Raw genomic sequence first — 8,385 nt, 5'->3', positions numbered from 1 at the left:
CAAGAAGCTTTAGAGCAGCAGCTGTTGTGTGATCTTATTCTGATGTCATCTGTCACTTCTGGTTTTATTTCTTCACTTAACTCCTAAGAAAAGTGCTAAATAGGTTATGTTATGATCACAGCTGTGGGTACCTGAGGTCCGTTTCACAAAGCAGGTTTAGTGAAAACTGAGTTTATTAACCCTGAAATGAGGGAAACTCTGAGTTTTCCGTTTCACAAAGGGAGGCAACTCGACCAGAGAAAGAGGGGTAACTCCAGCCTGTTTCACAGAGAGAGGTAACTTAAGCTCTAGGTCAGTTACCATAGTAACGGACTCTATGAAGCCTGGTCGGGACCAGGTTTTACTCAATGAACCTGGAGTTTCTCTCTGTCTCCGCCCTCTTTCAGCCACATTATTGCGATTGCAAAGGACTATATTTTAAACTTCTTTCTAAAAATGTGTTGAAACTCATTAAGATTTCCAATTCGAGGTTGGTGAAAAACGTAGCCCCTCCTCTTCCCGTTGCCATGGTGACTCGTCGAATCGGGGCTCCATTGATGCTGGCTTTTTAAAGTTGTGGCGCACACGCTAAACTCGAGTTGATTAAACTCACTCAAATCAGCGTTTCTGGAACCGAAAACTCAGAGTTTTCTATCTCAGAGTTCAGGAATAGACTCAGAGTTTGTTGAACCTGCTTTGTGAAACGGACCCCAGGTCAGCTCAGATTTCTCCCGGTGAATATAGAAGGACATTCCTGGCTGAGCAGTGTGTACAGATGGCGTTTTCATGCTTTTTCCGTGCTGTTGAACTTACAAACCTTGGTCACACGGCACGATGCATTTAAATAATTTTTACTCTCTGAAAGGGAAGCAAACGTCTGGAGTCGCCTCCTGTTTGTTAAAATGCTGCCGTGCAAACGGGAAACAGCTGCAGGGATTTATTTAAATGCGCAAACATGAGTATAAATACGGTAAATAAGACAAAAACACCCTCTGAGACGAGCTTTCTGTCCTTTCTTTAAGGAGTCTTCAGGAATAGTTCTCCAGGCTTCTTGAAGGACATCCCAAAGCTCTTCTTTGGATGTGGGCTGCCTTTTGTTCCGTTCTCTGCCAACATGATCCCACACTGCTTCAGTAATGTTGAGCTCCGGGCTCTGGGGAGGATTCATCCCTCCATCAGACCTGCTGCCACTGATTTTCACTCCACTTCTTGTGTCCTTTGGCACAGCTCAGCCTTTTCTCCCTGTTTCCCTTCCTTAAAGGGACACTTTGTAATTTCTTCCCCCATCTAGTGGTGCAATTTTATTTTGCAAAGTTGAATGAATTTGCTCTCTAGCGCCTCACGTTTTCAAATGTGCGCTGCAACTTCTTGAACTACGGCAAGCGGAATGTGTCAAGATTCAAGAAGCTATAGCTTCAGACTCAAGGTCCATACAAACAAAAAGAAATCAAGACACACAGTACAAAGGATTACATAACACACATACAACAACACTATGAATACAGATGACAGATAACATGTCAGATAACATAACATCTCCTTTGGTGTGCAAGCAACGCAATTAGTCATATTCCGGGAGTTACCGGAAGTGACGTCGACACAGCGTTAGCATTAGCCTGCGTTAGCAATAGGAGCATTAGCAGCGGTAAATAAACTCCCGGTAAACTTACAAACTTTCTAATGCCTCGTTTTGTGAGTTAAGAGCCTATGTGTACTACGGCAGAAGTTTGGTAACAATCAATGCATTATTAGTGGGATAATTTATGAGATAAAATCTATTTAGCATTTTTTTATTTTTTTTTTTAAACTTTATTAGTAAATCAACAAAATAACAGTTTACAAATGTGAGCATAACGCCAAAAAGAAGATATCCAGGGGGAGCATAGGAATAATAATAAAAAGAAGAAGATGATGCACTTACAAAAAGAAAGCTAATGAACACAAAGACATATGTGCCAAGGAATAAAATCTATTTAGCATTAGCGGCTGTAATAAGCCATTTGGCGGAAATGACGTCACAATGACGTCATTTCTGCTTGTAGGCCTGGTGGGGAAATCGCGATTCGAAGTGCTTTATGTCCCTCTCGGCACTTCGTCGTTTTTCATAGACCAGAAGGACATGGCAGCCTCCATAGAGCTTACCCGCTCTATGTAGATGCAGACAAGTTATTCTTCACTCAGGAGGATAAGGGAGATTTTTGATAGAGATCATTTTACACCAATGAGGACTAACTTATGAATGAATATGTTGATTTGAGCTAATAAATGACTTAATTTATTACATAGTGTCCCTTTAAGAACGGCTTCTTGTGTCCTTTGGCACAGCTCAGCCTTTTCTCCCTGTTTCCCTTCCTTAAGAACGGCTTCCTGACAGCCACCCTTCCATGGAGCCCATTTCTGATGAGGCTTGGGCCAACAGCAGATGGATCAGCTGAAGGTCCAGATGCATCTCTCAGCTCCTGTGTCAGGTCTTTGCTGGATGTTTTCCTCTTTCTTAAGGACATCACTTTCAGATCCTGTTCATCTGCTGTAGATAGTTCTTTAGGCCTGACACTTCTTTTTCTGTCCTCCACTTGTCCAGTTTCCTCAAATGTTTTAAGGACACACTGCACACCATGCTGAGATATGGCAAGTTTTCAGCTAACAGCTCTTTGGGAATCACCTTGTTGCTGCAGAAATCCTGTTTTCTGTCTGTCAGACTGTGTTATCTTTGCTGTTTTTCACACATGCAGCTAAAGAAATGGGAACAAATGATGTGTCTCTGTGACAGGCTGCTGGGAACAAAGAGCCTAAAGATCCAGTTTAAAACAGCTTCTTTGCTAAGTTGGACACAACACTGGTTCATCCCTTGAGTTAGGAGCCTTTTTCCTGCCTGAATGGTTCATAGCTCAGAGTTAAGTGGCTTAATGAAGAAAAAAGGTTCAAGGGCTGGACTGAAAATGAGTGAAAAAGCAGAAAATGTCCAAAGAAATCTGGCTGTTTGGAAGGAAAATATAAAGAAAGGAAGGATAGATCCAGGAACTAAGTAGCTCTTCCAGAACTCTTAAATAAATCCTGTCAGCTCAAAGTCTTCCCAGACATCTTCAGCCATCTTAAGTGGCTTAACAAAGAAAAAACACATTCCTCTGAAGATGTTCGGGTACAAGGACTGAAGTTGAGGGGAAAAAGCAGAAAAATGTCCAAAGAGAAACTCTGAAAGAGCTTCAGGAAGCTGGAGAACTGTTGATCAGGACACTTTAAAGATGACAGGAAGTCTGGCTGCTCAGAGGGAAAAAATATGAAGAAATGAGAGACACGAGTCACCCCAGGTCCTCTGCTTTCAGTGCCACCGCACCTCTTAAATAAATTTAACACCACAGCAGGGTTTGTGCCAAACACAGACTGTTAGTAAATCTGTCATTTGGACCAGAAGAACGCGTTGCCAGTTTGAACTTTTGTCTTTTCCTTGTTTTTTTTTTTTGACTGAATGGCGTCTTTGCTCATTGTTGACTGAAGGTCATAAAAGCCCCCCACTGAACCGAACTTCCACCCGCAGAGGATTCACAACTCAATCTGTTCATTTTGCTTTGTTGTTGTTGTCACTGTAGCACTTTTGTGTTTGTTTGGAGGATTTAGTGTGACTGACTGGATTTTATGCACTAAAAGTGGACAGACCTGTGTTGAACTAAACCTCAGTTATGTTTTAGGTTTGCTTATTAACCATTCTGGTTCGTCCCAGTTTGGTCACATTTCTAACCACTTCAGCAGCCTGTGTGTCCATGGGCATTTGTTTTGCACTAATAACACGTATTAATCTGTTTTTTTTTATGTTGTGGTAAACACATTAAATGAGCTAAGAGGACTGTATTTGTCTCAGGTTGTGCTCACCAAGCTTGTTATTATGTACTGCAGACTTTCTAAGACTTGATTCCTAAAAATACAAACTGGAAAAATCCTGTTTGGTCCTGAATTATTAGTTTGTTCATTGGCGTAATATGTTTTGGTCTCATATCATTCCATCCTTCAGCAAATGAAGGTAAAAGGAAGCAGAATGAATCTGTTTATAACTGGATATACAGTCCTCTGGGTGTCAGGGATGAGAATTACTTGCAATCACAACGGCACATACATGTACATTATATATTATTTGTCTTATTATTTGCTTTATATTTAATTTAAGAGAGTATTTTTTTATACAATTTCTAATTGTATGATTTTTTTTTTTTTTTCTTTTTTTTTTTGATGATTAAGTCATGCAGTTGTGTTTTTTGTGGACCACAAAGTCGTTTTGTTTGGGGGGGCTGCTGAGCTCTCATTTCCATGTTGTTCATTCCAAATACCACATGTGGCGGCAGGCGAGGGGCAGAGTGTGAGATTAACGGAAACTCCTGGGGAGCTTGTTTGCCAAATATCGTTTTCTTGAGTTTCTCTTTTAACGGACTTGTGTAATTCCTACAAATCTGGAAAATTTGTCAACATGGCAACAAAATAAAAGAGGTCACTCTGTTTCCGTGGGAGAAAACAGGCAGGAGTCTTGTCTTGTTTTCATTATTGTTCAAATAAATAAAGTTTTTTTTTTTCCCTTCATGGACACTCTATGTCTGTCTTTGTTTTTATTTTAACCGGAGAAATGAGGCTGAAAACCAATTGAAGTTTTTCGAAGGACGTGCATCGTACTCAAAGTCGTCGTCAAAGTCTGATAAATATCCTGCCATGTTGCACTAAACTAGTAGCAGTAAACTCTGTGTGAAGTTAGCCGACCGTCACAGAGCTGTGTTCGAAACCGCATACTTCCAAACTACATTCTGCATACTCATCGATCAGACAGTATGCAGAGCGTTTACCCACAATGCATTTCGCTCCTGCCCGAGCCGAAATCAGCCGGCCTGAAGCTGATTTCCCTTAAGCTCTAAACTCTGTAAACTTTAGCAACATTTGAAACATTTTCAGGCGAGAAAGTAGTCGTTTAGATCCCCAACGTGTTGAAAACCTGACAAAATTACCGGCTATTTACAGTGTTGTTCCCACGAATTCAGCGCTACTAAAGCTAGCCGCAGTGAGCAACGCACTTCCGGTTATTTTCACAAAATAAAATACCCGTTGCCTTTTATCATAGGGAAAGCCATTACCATACAATTGGTGCTTTTGTTTTGAAAACAGGAAGTGAACCTGCCCTCGTTGTAGCTAGCTTGAAACTGCCGTTTTGACAGGAAATGACGATCGGCGACGTCACGTTACGTTGCATCTTGGGTAGTTTGAGTATGAGTAGTAACCTCATGATGCATACCCAACATTTCAGAGAATCTAGTATGCATCCGGGAACTTCTTGCTTACTCAAACTCGCATACTAACTCAAAAAGGTAGTATGAGTAGTAGGAGAAGTATGCGGTTTCGAACACAGCCTCTATAGCCCTATTCGGACGGGACTAGTTTAATGGGGGGACCTGGGGTAAAGTAATAATAACCGGGAAATCTAGTCCCGTCCGAACGCGCCATGTCAGTAAAGATAGCGGAGTATGTCGGTAAACTTTGCCGAGAATTCTACCTCCTGTGAAACGGTCCGGAGTATCTACCATAGGTAATACTAATCCCGTGCGAATGCGACCTTCGGTAATAAGTACGGAATATGTCGTCACATCCTTTTAAAGAGAGAAACAATTAGGTGTGTCTGTTTGCAAACATGGAGGTTCTGGATGAAGCGCTGCTTGCAAGCACGCATGCTTCGACCTGGTCGGCGCCATGTCTGTGTACAGATGGGGTTTACGGAAGTGAAATGAAGACGTGCATAGCATCCAGGATGTGACGGTTGTGCGTAACCAACAACTCCTCCCATGTTAGATGAATATTACAGGGATTTCTTGTCCCGTCCGAATTGGTCATTTCTTCTCCCTGGCGTCGTCTGGTTAACCAACATTAGCATACGTCCCCCCATTGAACTAGTCCCATCCGAATAGGGCTTATGTCTATGTCACAGAACACGGAGTGAATGAGCTGTGCTGCAGCGGTGCGCGTTGATGACATCATCCCAGTAGATGCGTATGTAGAAAGCTTCCTATAAGCCCCCCCGATAACAACAACACGGCAGCTCTGAGCTAACAGTGCAATAGTACGCGTTCATTCATTCATTGGTCTTAAAGTATCGGTGAAATAAAGACAGATAATGCCTTATTTAGAGGCTGTATTGTCTCTGCCCTGTTCACTCCCGTTATATGGATATACGCCGATCTCCAGTGATCTAAATATCTTCCGAAGGACGCCGACTTTCACTAAACTGTTATCGGTGAGTAGATGAAGGTATTTTATGCCAGAAATAAGGTCCAGATTTTAAAACAATGAACTTCTCCTTTAAATATGTTTTTATGTTTTTCTAAATGACAGTAAGACAGAAGTCACAGTGTTTGGCTGCCATGGACTTTACAGTGACTGTGTTGATGCTCCGCCCCTTACCTCGGTTCAAAAACTGCTCTGTCATGAGGAGCCTCAGCGTCACTATTGACACTGATTTTAAATTTGACAGGCAAGTTGGATCTGTAGTCCAAAGTGCCTTTTTCCAGCTGCGACTTCTGGCCAGGGGAAAACCTCACCTCTCTCCCAGTGACCTGGAGAAGGGGATTCATAATTTTATTTTTTCCAGACCGGATTATTGTAGCTCGTTGTACGTAGGTTTAGACTAGCAAAATGCTGCTGCTGCTCAGCTCTTAACAGGTACAGAGAGACGGGAACATATAACCCCAGCTCTGGCCTCTCTGCACTGGCTTCCTGTCTGCTTCAGAATTGATTTTAAGATCCTGATGTTTGTTTTTAAAATTTTAAACGGTCTGAACTCATACATGTTCACAGACCAATCAGAGCTCTGAGGTCGGCAAACAAACTTTACCTGGATGGGCCTAAATGCAGGCTAAAAACGAAAGGCCATCGAGCTTTTGCAGCGGCTGCCCCTAAACTGTGGAATGGGTCACCATGGTTACCGCTGCATATTCGTTCATCAGAAACGCACAAAATTTTTAAAACATCTCTTGAAACCCACCTTTTCTCCCAGGCTTTCAGACCTGGGTGAAACAAATGTTGTCTAATGTAAATGTAAATTGTTTTTATCTCTTGCTGGATTTCTTTGTTAAATGTATCTGTTGAATTTTATTGTTATTTATTTGTGTAAAGCACTTTGGTCAACCCAGGTTGTTTTAAGATGCTCTATAAATAAACCTGACCTTGACCTAAATATCTTCCGAAGGACGCCGACTTTCACCAAACTGTTATCGGTGAGTAGATGAACATATTTTATGGCAGAAATAAGGTCCAGCTTTAAAAAAAACGAACTTCCCCTTAAGTCACACAATCGAGTGCTTCTTGTCTTACTGATGACATGAGTCTTAAATTAGCAGAATTTGCTCCATGAAAGATTTTCAGCCTTTTCCTTCATATGATTGGTGAGATCATCTTTAGTTAGAAAAACTATACTTCTATTTTCTGATTTAAGAGTTAGTCATTTAAATTTTAAGGCTTTTATAGAGAAACTCTGCAGTTCAGGTGGATGAATCTGACTTGCTGTTTGTTTCCAGCTTGTAACTTCAGATCACTGTCTTTATAGGAACCCTGCTTCCAACCGTGTGTTTCTTAATGTAACCATGACAACAAAAGGCTTCTAATTACACACATTGAAAGCTCAGCATGCTGCAACTTGAGAAAATGAATGCAAATAGAAATAAGCAAAAAAAACAAAGAAATCTGCATTGATTTGACAGCGCGTGTTCTGCTAATACACACAACACATGATACACACAACACATGCAAATAGAGAACCACAGACGGCGCAGATTGCTGCAATGCATGCAAATTATCGCGATAATGCACTTTAGATTCTATGGGATGGTGTGGAGCTTCTGCATCAACTTTAATCCAGCTTATCGGTTGTTTTAAGCAGTTAAATCATCTGTAATCATTCATTTTGTGTGTGAAGTCATTATGATCTAAACATGTGACAAACTGTGTTTATGTGTGTTAGCTGCAGGCTTAAACCCTGAAGTCTGTGTGTAGCCGACATACGTTTATGTAGGTAACAGAATATATATGTATATAAATCGTGGGTGGTTGAGCTTTTATAATCATCATTGTAGTCTGAGAAGAACAGGAAGTGAGACTAAAAAGGAGTGAAAGAAGCTGACTGCTGTGGTAAGAGAGGGCAGAAAGCTGGTGACCAACTGTGCAGTAAAGACTGATTCTCTATCATTATGTGATGTTCGTACAGTGATTCATAAAGTTGACAACACATGACTTCATACAATAAACATGTCAATAAGTCTTTTTTGTGCTGGTATCATTAGTTAATTAGGAGATCTTACTGTCAGCGGTGCGTTGCTTCCTTTCTTTCTCAGATTTTCTGTCTCCATCTCTACATTACGGCTGATCAATTCTATCGATATTGCGATA

Source organism: Odontesthes bonariensis, chromosome 10, assembly GCF_027942865.1.
Source record: "Odontesthes bonariensis isolate fOdoBon6 chromosome 10, fOdoBon6.hap1, whole genome shotgun sequence".
Taxonomy (NCBI): domain Eukaryota; kingdom Metazoa; phylum Chordata; class Actinopteri; order Atheriniformes; family Atherinopsidae; genus Odontesthes; species Odontesthes bonariensis.
Note: the sequence above shows the minus strand (reverse complement) of the source record.